The 21,214-nt window shown below is 42.4% G+C and overlaps 1 long non-coding RNA gene across 8 annotated transcripts in view; it reads left to right on the top strand.

Moving 5' to 3' along the window:
- Positions 1-21,214, top strand: part of LOC139745796 (uncharacterized) — a 65,695-nt gene that overhangs the window by 41,058 nt on the left and 3,423 nt on the right. For 7 of the 8 annotated variants that reach the window (XR_011711962.1, XR_011711964.1, XR_011711961.1 and 4 more), the window contains 2 exons: positions 1,838-2,039; positions 2,252-4,068. This is a non-coding gene — a long non-coding RNA (uncharacterized lncRNA). Of the gene's footprint in view, positions 1-1,837; positions 2,040-2,251; positions 4,080-21,214 lie in introns of all 8 variants that reach the window. The other variant, XR_011711967.1, reaches the window with a different exon arrangement.

Genomic DNA, 21,214 nt, shown 5'->3' with positions numbered 1-21,214 from the left:
CAGGTGCTTGCTTTGAAGAATGTATGTGAGAAATACTTAGAAAAGCAAATGGATTTGTATGTAGCACTTATGGATCTGGAGAAGGCATATGATAGAGTTGATAGAGATGCCCTGTGGAAGGTACTAAGAATATATGGTGTGGGAGGCAAGTTGTTAGAAGCAGTGAAAAGTTTTTATCTAGGATGTAAGGCATGTGTACGTGTAGGAAGAGAGGAAAGTGATTGGTTCTCAGTGAATGTTGGTTTGTGGCAGGGGTGTGTGATGTCTCTATGGTTGTTTAATTTGTTTATGGATGGGGTTGTTAGGGAGGTGAATGCAAGAGTTTTGGAAAGAGGGGCAAGTATGCAGTCTGTTGGGGATGAGAGAGCTTGGGAAGTGAGTCAGTCGTTGTTCGCTGATGATACAGCGCTGGTGGCTGATTCATGTGAGAAACTGCAGAAGCTGGTGACTGAGTTTGGTAAAGTGTGTGAAAGAAGAAAGTTAAGAGTAAATGTGAATAAGAGCAAGGTTATTAGGTACAGTAGGGTTGAGGGTCAAGTCAATTGGGAGGTAAGTTTGAATGGAGAAAAACTGGAGGAAGTAAAGTGTTTTAGATATCTGGGAGTGGATTTGGCAGAGGATGGAACCATGGAAGCGGAAGTGAATCATTGAATGGGGGAGGGGGCGAAAATCCTGGGAGCCTTGAAGAATGTTTGGAAGTCGAGTGCATTATCTCGGAAAGCAAAAATGGGTATGTATGAAGGAATAGTGGTTCCAACAATGTTATATGGTTGCGAGGCGTGGGCTATGGATAGAGTTGTGCGCAGGAGGGTGGATGTGCTGGAAATGAGATGTTTGAGGACAATATGTGGTGTGAGGTGGTCTGATTAAGTAATGTAAGGGTAAGAGAGATGTGTGGAAATAAAAAGAGTGTGGTTGAGAGAGCAGAAGAGGGTGTTTTGACATGGTTTGGTCACATGGAGAGAATGAGTGAGGAAAGATTGACCAAGAGGATATATGTGTCGGAGGTGGAGGGAACGAGGAGAAGTGGGAGACCAAATTGGAGGTGGAAAGATGGAGTGAAAAAGATTTTGAGTGATTGTGGCCTGAACATGAAGGAGGGTGAAAGGCGGGCAAGATATAGAGTGAATTGGATCGATGTGGTATACCGGGGTTGATGTGCTGTCAATGGACTGAATCAGGGCATGTGAAGTGTCTGTGGTAAACCCTGGAAAGTTGTGTGGGGCCTGGATGTGGAAAGGGAGCTGTGGTTTCGGGCATTATTACATGACAGCTAGAGACTGAGTATGAACGAATGGGGCCTTTGTTGTCTTTTCCTAGCGCTACCTTGCACACATGAGGGGGGAGGGGAGTGTTATTCCATGTGTGGCGGGGTGGCAATGGGAATAAATAAAGGCAGACAGTATGAATTATGTACATGTGTATATATATGTATATGTCTGTGTGTGTATATATGTGTACATTGAGATGTATAGGTATGTATATTTGAGTGTGTGGACGTGTATGTATATACATGTGTATGGGGGTGAGTTGGGCCTTTTGTTTCGTCTGTTTCCTTGCGCTACCTCGTAAACACGGGAGACAGCGACAAAGCAAAATATGATAATGATAATATAATAATATATTTATTCAAGCATGAAAGAAAGTGATTCAAGCATGAAAGAAAGAAAAAATATGGATATGTATGTATACTGAAGAATTTGTAAAATAAGGAAGTTTTAGTTCAAAAACTACTTTATTATTTTGTGAAAGTACAAAGAAATGATATATAAAACTGTAAAGTAACAGTATGATGGTTGTATATCACCACTGATACTACATCTCTGAACTCCCACAGAACAGCCAGCCAGCTGTCACCTTGACCCTCACCATAGCATCACCATCTGGTTATGACATTTCTTCAACCTTTCCATAGAAATGGTAGTCTGCCGTGCTGGGCAACATGCTACCTTAAGACACAGGACCAATCCCAGAGCATGGGTAAAAGTTTGATGGTGTCATGGAAAACCTTGGATACTCAAAACTTGATACTGTGGTTGGTAAGATGTTTTCTGTTCTTCTAAGTATGTATACTCAGATCTGTGTTTGGCATAACTTTGGTAGGGGCAAGGGACCTCTGTGGTTTTTGTTTTTGATAAGAAATAGTAATTCATACATTTAGCTTACATACTGTGTTCTTCATTTGATATATAGGTGTCGTGTTCATGATATTTTTGTGTACAAGTCTTTTATTTTGGTATTATATTTGTAGCACTGTATGCTGGTCAGTTGGATGATTAAAGATGTGGGAGCCATCTATGCAGCCTTTTGGACTCATAACCACCTGAGGAGCCCCCTGGATCATTGACCACCTGGACTACTAGTCATGTGGACATCTGCCTGCTGGACTCACAACCATCTTGTCATCTGGCCTGCTGGACTCACAACCATCTTGTCATCTGGCCTGCTGGACTCCCCACCATTTGGATATGTGGATTCCTGTTTCCCTGGTGTCCTGGAACCTTGTCCTCACTGTATCCATCCTCCTCCTCTCCTACCCTTCCTTTTCTCTCATCACCCTCACAGTACTTCCAAACCCTCCTGCCAACCCTCATCCCTCTTTTCACATTCATACATCCCCACTTTCCTTCCTAACTTTCTCACATATCATAACCATAATCCTCTCCATTCCTTTCATCTCTCCTTCCTTCCTCTATTCCCCTCTCCCTTTTTTCATTCCTTACTTGTCTTTTCCTCCCTTTTTCATTACTTGACTATCGTTCTTCCATCAACTTCTTCATCACTTTCCTTATGTGTATATTTTTCCTTCCTCCATTTTTCTTTTCTACTCTGTTCTTTTATTTTTTCCCATTTCCTTCCCTTTCATCCACTTCATCTTCCCATCTTGCCTTCCTTTTTTTCCTCTTCTTCTCTCTATACAATATCCTTCCCACTTTCCTTACCTTCCTTGCTTGAACCCTGCTTTACTTTGTACGTTACCAAAAGTTCCTTCCACCTTTCTCTTATTCCATCCCATCCAACCACTCTGCTCTCTCTCATCTGGCCATTCCACCTCCATCCAGTCCTTCCTCCTTACTTGAACCTCCTTCTTTTCCCCTTGTAGGAAATGGGAGTGAGAGTTCTAATTGTTTTTCTATTATGATATTGGTTAAGCAGAGTTGATAGGAACAGCATGGATGAGGGAAATTCTTTTTACCTTTATTTTCAGATTGGATGGGAAGTCTCTGAAGTAGAAGTAGGGAAATGGATAGACTGTTAGGGACTAGGATGGGGCAAGGTGGGTAGGGAAGAGGGGTACTAATTATCTTATTTTTTTCGTATTGAACAGTAACAGCAGGAGCTTTGAGGGAATGGATTTGGGTACAGGAGATGAAGGTGGTGATGAGTGAGGGAATAGTTAGTGAGGACAGAGGGTATTTTGACATGTGGGTAGGCAGTGGGAACGATTGACAGCCTAGGATAAGGGGGCCATAGTACTGTGGGTGAGGCTTTGGGGGTAAGAAGGCATATTAGGTGAGGGATGTGGGCAAAATTGGTATGAGTGACTTGGGCCAACGAGTGTAGGGGACTGTTGAAGGTCAGATAATAGGTAGGTGGCATGCAGGGTGAAAGTCATGGCAAATGGTGTATTAAAAAGAGATGAGGATACGAGTTGCTTTGATAAGAAAAATAGATGTATTTATATTAATCACCTGTAACATTACAGTAAATTTAATGGAACACTTGCTTGAACATTGTATGTACTAAAATTGAAACTATATAAGAAAGGTTTACTTGGCTTTTGTGCAGAAGTGAAATAGTCTTTTGAAGCAGTCAACTGTTCACTTTGGGTAGTAGGGTTGCAATGATGCCCTAAGGGAATTGGGCATCCCTGCCCTTTGCCAGCCTATAGGAATGCCAGATCTGGAAATTTAGCTCCTACAAGAAATGCTTGGTTGAATGCACTTGATTCTAATCAAAGAATTAGGAAAGGATCAATTTTTTTCATACTTGTCCTCCTTTTCCCACATTACAGAGATGGTGCCAGGAACAGAAGAAGGAAAGGCTGCATTCACCTAGACTCATACGGTAACTGTCAGGTATAATGCCCTGAAACCTCTGCCCCTTATCCACACACAGGCCCCACATACCTTTCCATGATTTTGCCTAGCTGCTTCATATACCCTGGTTCAATCCACTAACAGCATGGCCCCCTCTGTGTACCACTTTGCTTCAATTCACTCTGTCTCATGCATGCCTGTCTCCCTCATACTTGTTCAGGCCCCAGGCATTCAAAATACTTTTACTCCATCCTTTCATCTCCCACGCTTTGTTGTCCTATCCACTTCTGACATATATATCCTCTTTGTCAACATTTCATTTATAGCCATGCCCCACATCCATATGATATTGTTGGGACTAGTATACCTTCAAACATACCTATTTTTGCCCACCTAAATAACAACCTTTTATTCCACACATTCCTCAGTGCTTGCAGAACCTTCCCCCTCCCTTCCTCACCCACCCTTTTGAGTCACTTCTGCTTTCATGTTTCCATTTGCTTTGATGTCAACTCCCGGAAGTATAAAATATTTCACTTCCTCCAAGTTGTACATTGAAACTTACTTCCCAACTAACCCATCCTTCCTTAGTGCTAAACCTAGTAACTTTGCTTTTATTTACATTTACTCTCAACTTCCTCCTTTCACATACATTCCCAAACTCAGACACCAACTAATGCATTTTCTGACTCATGTCTGCCACCAGTGTTCTGTCATCAGCAAGCAGCAACTGACTCACTTCCCAGGCCCCTGTACTCCTTGCAGACTACATACTCACCCTTCACTCCAAGACCCTTGCATTTACCTGCCTCTCCACCCCATCCATGAATAAACGAAACAGCCATGGTGATATCACAAACCCAGCCCTTTGCTTGGGACCACCCACTCTCCTCTCTTCCAACTTGATAAGAATTTCTCTGCTTGAAGTAGCTTTTCACTCACTCCAGTTATTCATAGTACCTTCCAGAAGGCACTTCTGTCATACTTAACATATGCTTTCTACAGATCCATGAATGCCACATACAAATCCTTTTGTTTATCTAGATATTTCTCACAGCCAGTATTTAAAGCATACACCAGTTCCACATGTACTTTACCAATTCAAAGGGTATTAATCATCTTGTTTTTGTTTTTATATTGAACAGAAACAGCAGTAGCTTAGAGAGAAGTGGTTGGGCATGGGATGTGAAGGTGATGTTGAGTGAGGGGGAATGAAGGTGAGGATAGAGGCATAGGGACAAATTGCAAGGCAGTGGGAGCGATTGATGGCCTGGTGCACGAGGTTAGGGCATTGGGGAGGGGGGAATGGTTGATGGTAATAAGTCATAGGAGTGGGCATATGGAAGGGTGAGGGGTTGGGACCAGGTAGAGATGATGGAGGCTGATGGGCTTAGGAGGAAGGGGACTTTTGAATGTCAGATGACGGGGAAGTTACATGTGGAGTCATGGCAAATGTGGTAAAAAGAGAGGTGGCCATGATTTCCTTGCCTAAGAAGAAATAGATTTATTCGTATCATGGACAAAGCATATGGCTATATTATTTGTAGGTAGTAGTTGGTAGGCAGCCAACGACCAGGGAGGTATTTTATCAGTACTACTGGTGTGGGTATCAGGAGGGTTAGTTACATCTTAGTGAGCCAGCTCTTCAGTGGTTGTCAGGTTGCACTTCTCTGACTCAGGTAGCTGTGTTTTCTATCTGCCTCACTAACATGTGGACTATTGCCATTATGTTCACAAATGTACAGTCTCTCCTTGTCATACATAACACTTGACAACACTTAACTCACACTGCTTATTCTTCATAACTAGATTTTCCTGCAGGTGAGCAGTATGTGCTAGCCCTGCCTTTTGGCAAAATGGTGGGAGCAGTAGATAGAAATAGTAGATAGGGACATTTATGTAGGAGCATTAGGTAGAAGTAGTTGGAAAGAGCATTAGATAGAAGTAGTCAGAAGGAAGATTAGGTAGGATCCAAAGCAAACACTGTGCTAGAGTTACCCTCTGCCAGTGGCCTATTAAGGGTGAGGCAGTAAAGGCTAAGAAGTAGCATTGGAGTTCACTAGTTCTGGAGAGACTGTTGCCATGGCCACCCCTTAGAGAAAGCTCCAATTGGAATGGTTGTCATAGAGACATAGATAGATTGATAGATAGTATATGGCATAACTTCTTGGGTTCTAAGGCAGTGTAACTCTGAGGTAGCACCAATCCTTTCTCACCCATTTTGCCTCTCTCAGAAAAGCTAGACTTTCCCTTCCATTTTGAAGCATATCTTGTTGTAGCCTTCCCTAAGAGAGAGGACCACTATTACCCCTTCGACTATCACCACATTGCTTTCACGTCTGCTGTCTGCAGAGTCTTTGAAATTCTGTTAAACTCTCACTTTCTCAATCAGAATCCCATTTCTTGTTTTCATATCACCAGTATGGATTTTGCAGTACCAGGTGTACTAGTATTAGTGATTTTTGTGTGAATCACTTCTGTTCTTCCTCTCTCAGGGATTTTGGTGAAATTTTTGTTATAATCTTTGACATCTCCAGAGCATTTTACAGGGTGTGCCATAAGTCTTTGCTCTATAAACTATCTTCCTTTGGTTTCACTGCTTCTCTGTTTTCTGTTACATGGTTTCCTTTCAGGCTGTACCATTGCAGTAACCATCAATGGAGCTGCTTCCCCCTCCTGTGCTGTCAATAGTTGTGTTCCTCAGGATTCTGTTCTGTCACCTTTGATGTTAGTATATTTTAGGGCAACTGACTGCCCAAATCAAAGCCATCTCCATTAACACCGTGTTATATGTATACCCTAACCTAACAGAGGATAGCTTGGGTTAGTGTGGACTGATTGCTACATCCAGGATTCGAAGCTATGTAGTTGAACTTGGGTGACCCTTGAACGCATCATGTTCAACTACTGCCATTACACCACAGAGATCCACAACCTACTCCCTTTCTGCTCTCAATAAATGATCATCTCTCATCTAGTTCTAGCTGTATTCACTCTAATGTTGATGATTCCACTTTAATTTTTTCAGCTCACTGTTCCTCTCTTCATCCCTTTATTTCCATTTTCTTTTTCATACTGATCATACATCCTCTCTCATTTAGGATGTGAAGCAATTTGGACTGGGGAAGCAGTAACCTTGTAAAATTAATGGTTTTAAAGCAATTTCTCTCAATATCCCTTTCTATGAATCATTCGTTTCCCTCTCCTCTATTTCAAAGTACCACATTTCAGCTCTGTAGTAGTATAAATCCTACATAATCAACATCACAAAGTCTGTCTCCCAAAAGCTTAGGTGTTGTATAGTTTCCATAATTACTTTTCTTGTGAGCAGGTGTTTTATGTGCTCAAGGTTGGAATGCTGCTCACACATCTTGGATGGCTCTCCTCTCTGTTAACTAGAGTGGAATCAGAAGCCTTCCATCTCTTTAATTTTCCTGACATCACCTCTGTTCAACTTTCCCTGTCTATACACCACAGTGTTACCTCTTTCTCTCTCTATTTTTTTCATACTTGATTGCCGTTTGCCGCATTAGCGAAATAGCACTAGGATCAGACGAAGTAAGGCCGCATCTGCTCACATCCTTTCTCTATCTGCCATGTGCAATGCACCGAAACCACAGCTTCTTTTTCACAACCAAGCCCCACAGACCTTTCCATGATTTATACCAGATGCTATACATACCCTGGATCAGTTCATTGATGGCACATTGACCCCAGTATACCACATTGTTGTAATTCTCTCTGTTGTGTGCACACTTTACACCCTCCTGCATGTTCTGGCCCCAATTTGGTCTCCCAGTTCTATCTTCATCTTTCTCAACCACCCTTTTTTTATTACCACACTACACTTTCTGTTAACCCTTTGATTATTTACTTGATCAAACCACCTCACACCTCATAATGTCTTTAAGCATTTCATTTCCAACACAACCACCCTACTCTGTGCAGCCTTATCTATAGACCATGCCTGCATCCATATGATATTGTTGGGACTACAATCCCTTCAAACATGATAAATTTTTGCCCTCCCAGATAATATTCTCATTTTCCACACAAATTATGAAGGCTCTATAGTTACACACATTCTTTAGTGCTTCCAGAACCTTCACCCCCTCACCCACCTTATAACTCACTTCTGCATGCATCGTTTCATTCAATACCATGTCCACTCCTTTGTATCTAAGACACTTTACTTCAAGTTTTCTCCATAAACTCACAACCCAACTAACTTGTCCTGTGATACCAAATTATTAACATTGCTTTTTTTCCTTTCAAACTATTCGCCATTTCCCGCATTAGCAAGGTAGCGTTAAGAACAGAGAACTGGGCCTCTGAGGGAATATCCTCACCTGGCCCCCTTCTCTGTTCCTTCTTTTGAAAAATTAAAAAAAAAAAGAGGGGAGGATTTCCAGCCCCCTGCTCCCTTCCCTTTTAGTCGCCTTCTACGACACGCAGGGAATACGTGGGAAGTATTCTTTCTCCCCTATCCCCTATCTCAACCTCCTCTTCTCAGACACACTTCAAAACTCTGTCATCAACTTATGCAATTTCTCACTCGAATCTGCCATCAGTGCTTTATCATCAGCAAACAGCAGTTGACTTAATTCCCAGTCCCCCCTCATTCCCCATAGATTGTTTACTCACCCCTCTTTCCAAGACTCGTATTTACCTCCCTCACCACTACTTCCATAAACAAGCTGAACAGCTATGGTTACATCACACTCCTGCTACAGGCCAACCTTCACTTGAAACCATTTACTCTCCTGTCTTCTTACTCCTGCATATGCCTTACACCCTTAAAAACTTGTCACTGATTTTAGCAGCTCTTCTCCACATATTCTTAAGACCTTCCACAAGGTATTTTTATCACCCCTATCATATACTCTCTATTTTGTAGGTATTATTTTTGTCATTGTTTTTGTGAACTATCTGCATGTGTCTATACTCTCAAGGTTTGGACCTGTGGTATTGCATGTGGCTGCTGTTTTTCACAACTTTTGTGTTTTGATAGGGCAGTCAAAGAATGATTTTTAAGAGTCAGATTTGTTTATGGATGGGGTGGTTAGGGATGTGAATGGAAGAGTTTTGGAGAGAGGGGCAAGATGCAGTCTGTTGTGGATGAGAGGGCATGGGAAGTGAGTCAGTTGTTGTTTGTTAGGAAAAGACAAAAAAGGCCACATTTGTTCCCATTCAGGTAGCACCAGGAACAGATGAAGTAAGGCCACATCTGCTCACATCCACTGACACCACAGCTTCCTTTCCACATCCAGGCCCCACACAACTTTGCATGGTTTACCTCAGAGGATTCACATTCCTTGGTTCAATCCATTGACAGTACATCCACCCCAGTATACCACATCCTTCCGATTCAATCTATTCCTTGCACGCCTTTCACCCTCTTGTAAGTTCAGGCCCCAATCGCTCAAAATCTTTGTCACTCCATACCTCCCCCTCCAATTTGGTCTCCCACTTCTCCTTCTTCCCTCTACCTTTAACACATATATCCTCTTTGTCAATATTTCCTCACCCATACTCTCCATGTGACCAAACCATTTCAACACACCCTCCTCTGCTCTTTCAACCACTCATTTTATTACCACACATCTCTCTTACCCTTTCATTATTTACTTGATCAAACCACCTCACACCCCATATTGTCCTCAAAAATTTAATTTCCAACACATCCACCCTCCTCAGGACAACCATATCTATCGCCCATGCCTCCCAACCATATAACATTATTAGAACCACTATTTTTTTTTTGAACATACTCATTTTTGCTCTCAGAGATAACATTTCGCCTTCCACACATTCGTCAACACTCCCAGAACCTTCGCCCCCTCCCCCACCCTGTGACTCACTTCTGCTTCCATGGTTCCATCCACTGCTAAATCCTTTTCCAGATATCTAAAACACTTCACTTCCTCCATTTTTTCTCCATTCAAACTTACCTCCCAAGTAACTTGTCCCTCAACCCTACTGAACCTAATAACCTTTCTCCTATTCACATTTACTCTCAACTTTCTTCTTTCACTCACTTTACCAAACTCAGTCACCAACTTCTGCAGTTTCTCATCTGAATCAGCCACCAATGCTGTATCATCAGTGAACAACAACTCATTTCCCAAGCCCTCTCACCCACAACAGACTGCTTGCTTGCCCCTCTCTCCAAAACGCTTGCATTCACCTCCCTAATCACCCCATCCATAAACACATTAAACAACCATGGTGACATCACGCACCCATGCCACAACCCAACATTCACTGGGAACCAATCACTTTCCTCTCTTCCTACTCATACGCATGCCTTACATCCTTTGTAAAAACCTTCACTGCTTCTAGCAAATAACCTTCCACACCATATACTCCTAAAACCTTCCACAAAGCATCTCTCTCCACCCTATCATATGCCTTCTCCAGATCCATAAATGCTACATACAGATCCATTTGTTTTTCCAGGTATTTCTCTCATACATTCTTCTAGGAAACACCTGGTGCATACATCCTCTACCATTTCTGAAACCACACTGCTCTTCCCCAGTCTGATGCTCTGGACATTCCTATACCCTCTCAATCAATATATATCAATATATATATATATATATATATATATATATATATATATATATATATATATATATATATATATATATATATCCCTGGGGATAGGGGATTAAGAATACTTCCCACGTATTCCCTGCGTGTCGTAGAAGGCGACTAAAAGGGGAGGGAGCGGGGGGCTGGAAATCCTCCCCTCTCGGTTTTTTTTTCAATTTTCCAAAAGAAGGAACAGAAGATTGGGCCAGGTGAGGGTATTCCCTCAAAGGCCCAGTCCTCTGTTCTTAACGCTACCTCGCTAATGCGGGAAATGGCGAATAGTTTGAAAGAAAAAAAGAAAAGAAAGATATATATATATATATATATATATTTTTTTTATTATACTTTGTCGCTGTCTCCCGCGTTTGCGAGGTAGCGCAAGGAAACAGACGAAAGAAATGGCCCAATCCCCCCCCCATACACATGTATATACATACGTCCACACACGCAAATATACATACCTACACAGCTTTCCATGGTTTACCCCAGACGCTTCACATGCCTTGCTTCAATCCACTGACAGCACGTCAACCCCGGTATACCACATCGCTCCAGTTCACTCTATTCCTTGCCCTACTTTCACCCTCCTGCATGTTCAGGCCCCGATCACACAAAATCTTTTTCACTCCATCTTTCCACCTCCAATTTGGTCTCCCTCTTCTCCTTGTTCCCTCCACCTCCGACACATATATCCTCTTGGTCAATCTTTCCTCACTTATCCTCTCCATGTGCCCAAACCACTTCAAAACACCCTCTTCTGCTCTCTCAACCACGCTCTTTTTATTTCCACACATCTCTCTTACCCTTACGTTACTCACTCGATCAAAACACCTCACACCACACATTGTCCTCAAACATCTCATTTCCAGCACATCCATCCTCCTGCGCACAACTCTATCCATAGCCCACGCCTCGCAACCATACAACATTGTTGGAACCACTATTCCTTCAAACATACCCATTTTTGCTTTCCGAGATAATGTTCTCGACTTCCACACATTCTTCAAGGCCCCCAGGATTTTCGCCCCCTCCCCCACCCTATGATCCACTTCCGCTTCCATGGTTCCATCCGCTGCCAGATCCACTCCCAGATATCTAAAACACTTCACTTCCTCCAGTTTTTCTCCATTCAAACTCACCTCCCAATTGACTTGACCCTCAACCCTACTGTACCTAATAACCTTGCTCTTATTCACATTTACTCTTAACTTTCTTCTTCCACACACTTTACCAAACTCAGTCACCAGCTTCTGCAGTTTCTCACATGAATCAGCCACCAGCGCTGTATCATCAGCGAACAACAACTGACTCACTTCCCAAGCTCTCTCATCCCCAACAGACTTCATACTTGCCCCTCTTTCCAAAACTCTTGCATTTACCTCCCTAACAACCCCATCCATAAACAAATTAAACAACCATGGAGACATCACACACCCCTGCCGCAAACCTACATTCACTGAGAACCAATCACTTTCCTCTCTTCCTACACGCACACATGCCTTACATCCTCGATAAAAACTTTTCACTGCTTCTAACAACTTTCCTCCCACACCATATATTCTTAATACCTTCCACAGAGCATCTCTATCAACTCTACATATGCCTTCTCCAGATCCATGATAGAGTTGATAGAGATGCTCTGTGGAAGGTATATATATATATATATATATATATATATATATATATATATATATATATATATATATATATATATATATTACAGAGGTATAAGTTTGTTGAGTATTCCTGGTAAATTATATGGGAGGGTATTGATTGAGAGGGTGAAGGCATGTACAGAGCATCAGATTGGGGAAGAGCAGTGTGGTTTCAGAAGTGGTAGAGGATGTGTGGATCAGGTGTTTGCTTTGAAGAATGTATGTGAGAAATACTTAGAAAAGCAAATGGATTTGTATGTAGCATTTATGGATCTGGAGAAGGCATATGATAGAGTTGATAGAGATGCTCTGTGGAAGGTATTAAGAATATATGGTGTGGGAGGAAAGTTGTTAGAAGCAGTGAAAAGTTTTTATCGAGGATGTAAGGCATGTGTACGTGTAGGAAGAGAGGAAAGTGATTGGTTCTCAGTGAATGTAGGTTTGCGGCAGGGGTGTGTGATGTCTCCATGGTTGTTTAATTTGTTTATGGATGGGGTTGTTAGGGAGGTAAATGCAAGAGTTTTGGAAAGAGGGGCAAGTATGAAGTCTGTTGGGGATGAGAGAGCTTGGGAAGTGAGTCAGTTGTTGTTCGCTGATGATACAGCGCTGGTGGCTGATTCATGTGAGAAACTGCAGAAGCTGGTGACTGAGTTTGGTAAAGTGTGTGGAAGAAGAAAGTTAAGAGTAAATGTGAATAAGAGCAAGGTTATTAGGTACAGTAGGGTTGAGGGTCAAGTCAATTGGGAGGTGAGTTTGAATGGAGAAAAACTGGAGGAAGTGAAGTGTTTTAGATATCTGGGAGTGGATCTGGCAGCGGATGGAACCATGGAAGCGGAAGTGGATCATAGGGTGGGGGAGGGGGCGAAAATTCTGGGGGCCTTGAAGAATGTGTGGAAGTCGAGAACATTATCTCGGAAAGCAAAAATGGGTATGTTTGAAGGAATAGTGGTTCCAACAATGTTGTATGGTTGCGAGGCGTGGGCTATGGATAGAGTTGTGCGCAGGAGGATGGATGTGCTGGAAATGAGATGTTTGAGGACAATGTGTGGTGTGAGGTGGTTTGATCGAGTGAGTAACGTAAGGGTAAGAGAGATGTGTGGAAATAAAAAGAGCGTGGTTGAGAGAGCAGAAGAGGGTGTTTTGAAGTGGTTTGGGCACATGGAGAGAATGAGTGAGGAAAGATTGACCAAGAGGATATATGTGTCGGAGGTGGAGGGAACAAGGAGAAGAGGGAGACCAAATTGGAGGTGGAAAGATGGAGTGAAAAAGATTTTGTGTGATCGGGGCCTGAACATGCAGGAGGGTGAAAGGAGGGCAAGAAATAGAGTGAATTGGAGCGATGTGGTATACCGGGGTTGACGTGCTGTCAGTGGATTGAATCAAGGCATGTGAAGCGTCTGGGGTAAACCATGGAAAGCTGTGTAGTTATGTATATTTGCGTGTGTGGACGTATGTATATACATGTGTTTGGGGGGGGGTTGGGCCATTTCTTTCGTCTGTTTACTTGCGCTACCTCTCAAACGCGGGAGACAGCGACAAAGTATAATAAATAAAAATAAATATATATTTGGATGGTATTGCAGTGGAATTTATTAAAAAAGGGGGTGACTGTATTGTGGACTGGTTGGTAAGGTTATTTAATGTATGTATGACTCATGGTGAGGTGCCTGAGGATTGGCGGAATGCGTGCATAGTGCCATTGTACAAAGGCAAAGGGGATAAGAGTGAGTGCTCAAATTACAGAGGTATAAGTTTGTTGAGTATTCCTGGTAAATTATATGGGAGGGTATTGATTGAGAGGGTGAAGGCATGTACAGAGCATCAGATCGGGGAAGAGCAGTGTGGTTTCAGAAGTGGTAGAGGAGGTGTGGATCAGGTGTTTGCTTTGAAGAATGTATGTGAGAAATACTTAGAAAAGCAAATGGATTTGTATGTAGCATTTATGGATCTGGAGAAGGCATATGATAGAGTTGATAGAGATGCTCTGTGGAAGGTATTAAGAATATATGGTGTGGGAGGAAAGTTGTTAGAAGCAGTGAAAAGTTTTTATCGAGGATGTAAGGCATGTGTACATGTAGGAAGAGAGGAAAGTGATTGGTTCTCAGTGAATGTAGGTTTGCGGCAGGGGTGTGTGATGTCTCCATGGTTGTTTGATTTGTTTATGGATGGGGTTGTTAGGGAGGTAAATGCAAGAGTTTTGGAAAGAGGGGCAAGTATGAAGTCTGTTGGGGATGAGAGAGCTTGGGAAGTGAGTCAGTTGTTGTTCGCTGATGATACAGCACTGGTGGCTGATTCGTGTGAGAAACTGCAGAAGGTGGTGACTGAGTTTGGTAAAGTGTGTGAAAGAATAAAGCTGAGAGTAAATGTGAATAAGAGCAAGGTTATTAGATACAGTAGGGTTGAGGGATAAGTCAATTGGGAGGTAAGTTTGAATGGAGAAAAACTGGAGAAAGTGAAGTGTTTTAGATATCTGGGAGTGGATTTGGCAGCGGGTTGAAGCATGGAAATGGAAGTGAATCATAGGGTGGGGGAGGGGGCTAAAGTTCTGGGAACGTTTAAGAATGTGTGGAAGTAGAGAACATTATCTTGGAAAGCAAAAATGGGTATGTTTAAAGGAATAGTGGTTCCAACAATGTTATATGTTTGCGAGGCGTGGGCTCTAGATAGAGTTTTGCAGAGGAGGTTGGATGTGCTGGAAATGAGATGTTTGAGGACAATATGTGGTATGAGATGGTTTGATCGAGTAAGTAATAATAGGGTAAGAGAGATGTGTGTTAATAAAAAAGAGTGTGGTTGAGAGTGCAGAAGAGGGTGTTTTTAAATGGTTTGATCACATGGAGAGAATGAGTGAGGAAAGATCGACCAACAGGATATATATGTCAGAGGTGGAGGGAACGAGAAGAGGGAGACCAAATTGGAGGTGGAAAGATGGAGTGAAAAAGATTTTGAGTGATTGGGGTCTGAACGTGCAAGAGGGTGAAAGGCGTGCAAGGAATAGAGTTAATTGGAACGATGTGGTATACCGGGGTCGACGTGCTGTCAATGGATTGAACTAGGGCATGTGAAGCATCTGGGGTAAACCATAGAAAGTTCTGTGTGGCCTGGATGTGGAAAAGGAGCTGTGGTTTTGGTGCATTATACATCACAGCTAGAGACTGAGTGTGAATGAATGTGGCCTTTGTTGTCTTTTCCTAGTGCTACCTGATGCACATGCGGAGGGAGGGGGTTGTTATTTCATGTGTGGCAGGTTGGCGATAGGAATGAATAAAGGCAGACAGTATGAATTATGTACATGTGTATATATGTATATGTCTGTGTGTTTATGTATATGTATATGTTGAGATGTAAAGGTATGTATATTTGCATGTGTGGATGTGTATGTATATACAGGTGTATGTGGGTGGGTTAGGCCATTCTTTCGTCTGTTTCCTTGCGCTACCTCGCTAACACGGGAGACAGCGACAAAGTAAAATAATAAATAATAATTCATACTGTCTGCCCTCATTCATTCCCTTCACCAACCCCGCCACATATGAAATGAAAACCCACTCCCCCTGCATTTGCATGAGGTAGCGCGAGGAAAAGACAACAAATGCCACATTTGTCCACACTCAGTCTCTAGCTGTCATGTATAGTGCACCAAAAGCACAGCTCCCTTTCCACATCTAAGCCCCACAAAACTTTCCATGGCTTACCCTAGACGCTTCACATTCCCTGGTCCAACCCATTGACAGCATGTCGAACCCAGGTATACCACCCTCCTGCATGTTCAGGCCCCGATCACTCAAAATCTTTTTCAATCCATCTTTCCACCTCCAATTTGGTCTCCCACTTCTCCTCGTTCCCTACACCTCTGACACATATATCCTCTTTGTCAATCTTTCCTCACTCATTCTGTCCATGTGACGAAACCATTTCAAAACACCCTCTTCTACTCTCTCAACGACACTCTTTTTATTACCACACATCTCTCTTACCCTTTCATTACTTACTTGATCAAACCACCTTACACCACATATTGTCCCCAAACATCTCATTTCCAGCACATCCACCCTCTTCTGCACAACTCTATCTATAGCCCACGCCTTGCAGCCATATAACATTGTTGGAACCACTATTCCTTCAAACATACCTATTTTTGCTTTCCAAGATAATGTTCTCGACTTCCACACATTTTTCAGTGCTCCTTGACCTTTTGCCCCCTCCCCCACCCTATGATTCACTTCGACCTCCATGCTTCCATTTGCTGCCAAATCCAGTCCCAGTTATCTAAAACGCTTCACTTCCTCCAGTTTTTCTCCATTAAAACTTACCTCCCAATTGACTTGTCCCTCAACCCTACTGTACCTAATAACCTTGCTCTTTTTCACAATTACTCTCAATGAATACCCTCCCATATAATTTCCCAAAAATACTCAACAGATTTATGCCTCTGTAATTTGAACACTCACCTTTATACCCTTTGCCTTTGTACAGTGGCACTATGCATATATTCTGCCAATCCTCAGGGCTTTCGGCATGATCCATACATACATTGAACATCCATACCAACCAATCAACAAAACAGTCACCCCCTTTTTCTATAAATTCTACTTCAGTTCCATACAAACCCACCGCCTTGCTGGCTTTCATCTTCTGCAAAGCTTTCACTACCTCTTCTCTGTTCACCAAACCATTCTCCGTGACTCTCTCACTATGTACACAACCCTGACCAAGACACCCTATATCTGCCACTCTATCATCAAACACATTCAACAGACCTTCAGAATATTCACTCCATCCCCTTCTTGCTTCATCACTACTTGTTATAACTTCCCTGTTCATCCCCTTCACCGATGTTCCCATTTGTTGTCTTGTATTATGATTTTTATTTACCTCCTTCCAAAACATCTTTTTATTCCCCCTAAAGTTTAATGATACTCTCTCTCTCCCCAACTCTCATTTGCCCACTTTTTCACCTCTTGCACCTTTCTCTTGACCTCCTGCTGCTTTCTTTTATACATCTCCCAGTCATTTGCACTACTTTCCTACAAAAATTGTCTAACTGCCTCTCTCTTCTCTTTCACTGACAATCTTATTTCATCTCACCATTCACTTCACTTTCTAATCTGCCCACCTTCCACCTTTCTCTTGCCACATGCATCTCTGCTTCCCTAAATACATCTCATCCCCCCCCTCCCCTCCCCTCATTTCATTGGCTCTCACCTTTTTCCATTCTGCACTCAATCTATCCTGATACTTCCTCACACATCTCTCTTTTCCAAGCTCACTTACTCTCACAACTGTCTTCTCCCCAACATTGTCTCTTCCTTTCTGAGAACCTCTACAAATCTTCACCTTCGCCTCCACAAGATAATGATCAGACATCTTTCCATATTCCCCCTCAGCATATTAACATCCATAAGTATCTCTTTTACATGCCTTTCAATTAACACGTAATGCAGTAACATACTCTGGCCATCTCTCCTACTCACATACGTATACTTATGTATATCTCTTTTTAAACCAGTTATTCTCAGTCACCAGTCCTTTTTCAACACACAAATCCACAAGCTCTTCACCATTTCCATTTACATCACTGAAGACCCCATATACACCAATTATACCCTCAACTGCCACATTACTCATCTTTGCATTCAAATCACCCATCACTGTCACCCAGTCTCATACATCAAAACTGCTAACACACTCACTAAGCTAACCTAACCTAACCACCCATCTCTCTCCTTCCACTTTCAGTTTGACCCATATTAATCTAGAGTTTACTCTCTTACAGTCTATCACATATTCCCACAACTCCTGCTTCAAGAGGAGTGCTGCTCCTTCCTTTGCTCTTCTCCTCTCACTAACCCCTGACATTACTCCTGAGACATTCCCAAACCACTCTTCCCCTTTACCCTTGAGCTTCATTTCACTCAGAGCCTAAACATCCAGGTTATTTTCCTCAAACATACTACCCATCTTCTTTCTCATCTTGGTTACATCGTCACACATTTAGACACCCCAGTCTGAGCCTTCGAGGAGGATGAGCACTACCCACATGACTCCTTTTGTTTCCCTTTTTAGAAATTGAAATACAAGGAGGGGGGTTTCCAGCCCCACGCTTCTGCCCCCTTTAGTTGCCTTCTACGACGCGAGGGGAACATGTGGGAAGTATTCTTTCTCCCGTATCCCCAGGGATGTACCATGAAAGTACTTCTTTACATCCTTGATTTCATGTTATGTCCTGTGGTTGCTCTATCCCTGCTTCTCTGAAAGAAATGTTCTTTGTCTACATCGTTGATCTCTTTTGAGAAAATGCTTTAAGTTGTGATCAATTGACATCTCTCTCTTATCTTCCAAGTTTGGTAAATTTAAAGCCTCCAGCCTTTCCTTGCCACTTAGCTCTTTTAATTCTGGTACCATCTTTGGTGCCCTCCTCTAGAAGTTCTCTGTGAGCTCTTTATACTTCTTTCAGTGCAATGACCAGAGTTGAGAAGCATATTCTAGATTTGGCCCTTTGTATGACATGAATGGCTTGCTAGATATTTCCTGATGCTGATATTTGTCTGCAGACGGTTTGTCTCATCAACTATTTTCATAATATAGGACTTTGATGACAGGTTAGGGAGGATATCATTTCCCATGTCCTTCACTCACACACAGTCCTGAAGCATATTTCCTGTTAGTCATATGTATGCTAGCTTTTACTTAGTTCACTTCTCCTTACTTTCCATTTGCTTAGGTTGAATTTCATCATGTTTCAGACCATTGTTGGAGTGTTTAGGTCCCCGTCTAAGCGGATACAATCCTGCTTACTTTTCACTTCCCTCGTGACCTTCATATCATCTTCAGACATATTCACGTAAGGTTCTGCACATTAGAAATGAAGTGTTCAAAGACAATATGTGATGTGAGGAGGCTTGATCAAGAAAATCATGATTGTGTGGTACCAAGACGAGTATAGATGAGAGAGCTAAAGGTGTGCTAGAATGGTTGTTACTTGTGGAGAAAGTGAGTGAAGAGAGGATGACAGTGAAGATATATGTGTCGGAAGTTCTGGAAAAAAGGAGAAGGGTAGACAGGTTTGGAGAAAGAAAGATGGGAGTGAATTGGGTTTGAGTGCTAAGGACCTGAATGTGAAGTAGGGTGAAAGGCATGCATGGCATTGAGTAAACTGGAGCAATGTGGTATAAGGGTGGGGGGTTTATGTTCTGTCAGTGTTAGGAACCAGGATCTATGAAACAGCTGGGATAAACCATGGAAAGAACTGCGGGGCCTGATTATGGATAAGAGGCTCTGGTTTTGGTGCACTACATAAGACAAGTAAGGAGTGGATATGAGTGAATGAGTCTTTTTCTTCATTTTGTTGCCAGTACTACCTTGCTAATGTGGGAAACAATTTACAGTTATTATTATTGATTTTTATTATTCATTATACTTTGACGCTGTCTCCTGTGTTAGCAAGGTAGCGCAAGGAAACGGAAGAAAGAATGGCCCAACCCACCCACATACACATGTATATACATAAATGTCCACACACACACATACATACCTATACATTTCAATGTATACATACATTTACATACACAGACATATACAAATGTACATATTCATACATGCTGCCTTCATCCATTCCTACCACCACCCTGCCACACATGAAATGACACCCCTCTCCCTCCATGTGTGCTTGAGGTAGTGCCAAGAAACAACAACCAAGGCCACATTTGTTCCCACTCAGTCTCTAGCTGTCATGTGTAATGCACCAAAACTACAGCTCCCTTTCCACATCCAGGCCCCACAAAACTTTCCATGGTTTACCCCAGACGCTTCACATGCCCTGGTTGAATCCATTGACAGCACGTCGACCTCGGTATACCACATCGTTCCAGTTCTCTCTATTCGTTGCACGCCTTTCACCCTCCTGTATGTTCAAGCCCCGATTGCTCGAAATCTTTTACACTCCATACTTCCACCTCCAATTTGGTCTCCCACTTCTCGTTCCCTCCACCTCTGACACATATATCCTCTTTGTCAATCTTTCCTCATTCATTCTCTCCATGAGACCAAACCATTTCAACACCCTCCCTGCTCTCTCAACCACACTCTTTTTATTACCACCCATCTCTCTTAACCTTTCATTACTCACTCGATCAAACCACCTCACACTGCCTGTTTTCCTCAAACATATCATTTCCAACACATCCACCCTCCTCTGCACAACCCTATTTATTGCCCATACCTCATAACCATATAACATTGTTGGAACCACTATTCCTTCAAACATACCCATTTTTGCTCTCTGATATAATGTTCTCGCCTTCCACACATTCTTCAACGCTCCCTGAATCTTCACCCCCTTCCCCACCCTGCGACTCACTTCCACTTCCATGGTTCCATCCGCTGCTAAATCCACTCCCAGATATCTAAAACACTTCACTTCCTCCAGTTTTTCTCCATTCAAACTTACCTCCAAATATACTTGTCCCTGCTGAACCTAATAACCTTGCTCTTATTCACATTTACTCTCAGGTTTCTTCTTTCACATACTTCACCAAACTCAGTCACCAACCTGTGCAGTGTCTCACCCGAATCCATAAACAAATTAAACAACCATGGAGACATCACACACCCCTGCCACAAACTGATATTCAATGAGAACCACTTACTTTCCTCTCTTCCTATTCGTACACATGCCTTACATCCTCTTTAAAGACTTTTCACTGCTTCTAGCAACTTAGCTCCCACACTGGCTTTAATACCTTCCACAAAGCATCTCTATCAACTCTATCATATGCCTTCTCCAGATCCATTAATGCTACATACAAATCCATCTGCTTTTCTAAGTATTTCTCACATACATTCTTCAGAGCAAACACCTGATCCACTCATCCTCTACCACTTCTGAAACCACATTGCTCCTCCCCAGTCTGGTGCTCTGTA

This window comes from Panulirus ornatus, chromosome 62 (assembly GCF_036320965.1).
Source record: "Panulirus ornatus isolate Po-2019 chromosome 62, ASM3632096v1, whole genome shotgun sequence".
In the NCBI taxonomy this organism is placed as follows: Eukaryota; Metazoa; Arthropoda; class Malacostraca; order Decapoda; family Palinuridae; genus Panulirus; species Panulirus ornatus.
Note: the sequence above shows the minus strand (reverse complement) of the source record. Positions and strands in the feature narration are given on the sequence as shown.